Genomic DNA, 1283 nt, shown 5'->3' with positions numbered 1-1283 from the left:
TGGCTCTTCTTTGACAGGTTAAAGGTGTAAGCGTTTCATCCCATGCAAATAATAAAACCCAGATTCAATAGAAAAAAATTGACTGGGCATGGTGGCATGTGCCTATAGTCTCACCTACTAGGGAGGCTGAGGTGGGAGGATCACTTGAGCCCAGGAAGTCAAGACTGCAGTAAGCTGTGATTGCGCCACTGCACTCCAGCCTGGGCAACAGAGCAATAAATCTTAAGTAAGATTTATTATCCTACTTAGCAGGAAGTTCACGGGTAAGGCAGGCTGCAGGGTTGGTTAATTACACATGTGGTGACATAAGTGAGGGCCCAGGGTCCTTCTCTCTGTCTGCCCTCCTGGCCACAGCATCTGCAGCAGCCACAGTTGGCTGCCTGCAGCAGTCAGGCCTCTGCACTTCCTCCTTCATGTCAGCTGGGGAGAGGGTAGCTTTCTATGGCTCTCTCCCAACAGCAAGGAAACTCCCAAGTACCCTCCCTCTCCTCAACTTCCAAATTTTTAGCCATCCCTGCTGGGGAAGTGAGGGTCTCCATAAATCAGTCAGACTCACAGCTGGAGATAAAGGGGGTCTGTGTGTCCCTGAGGTGCATGGCTGGGTGGGGAGTGGTGGATACCTCAGCAAAGTTGGGGTTCAGTTAATGAAGGCAAGGAGTTGGGTCTTCATAAGGTGGGAGGTGCAGAGCCATTGAAATGTTTTAGCCACTGAAGTGTTTAGCCATTGAATGAGCAGATTTGTGATTTTTGAAAGGTCATTCTGGCAGCTATGCTGAAGAGAGACTTAAGCAGGAGCAGATGGAAGCAAGGAGCCCTGGTAGGAGAAGATTGGAAAATGAGGCACAGAAAAGGGCTGTTTTCACTATAAAGCCATGTTCTCTCATCACGGCCTCTCAGGGCTATGTTAGGGTTCTCCAGAGAAACAGCACCAACAGGATATCTAGGAAGAGAGATGTATTATCAGATAATGCCTCATCAAATTATAGAAGCTGAAAAGGCCGAGTGTGGTGGCTCATGCCTGTAATCCCAGCACTTTGGGAAGCCGAGGCAAGAGGATTGCTTGAACCCAGTAGTTTGAGACCAGTCTGGGCAACATAGTAAGACCCCATCTTTATTAAAAAATAGGAAAAAAAAAATGGCTGGGCATGGTGGCGTGTGCCTATAGTCCTACCTATTAGGGAGGCTGAGGTGGGAGGATCACTTGAGCCCAGGAAGTCGAGGCTGTAGTGGGCTGTGATTGCACCACTGCACTCTAGCCTGGGCAACAGAGCAAGACCCTGTCT

Source organism: Colobus angolensis, unplaced genomic scaffold (assembly GCF_000951035.1).
Source record: "Colobus angolensis palliatus isolate OR3802 unplaced genomic scaffold, Cang.pa_1.0 Scaffold468, whole genome shotgun sequence".
Classification (NCBI taxonomy): domain Eukaryota; kingdom Metazoa; phylum Chordata; class Mammalia; order Primates; family Cercopithecidae; genus Colobus; species Colobus angolensis.
Note: the sequence above shows the minus strand (reverse complement) of the source record.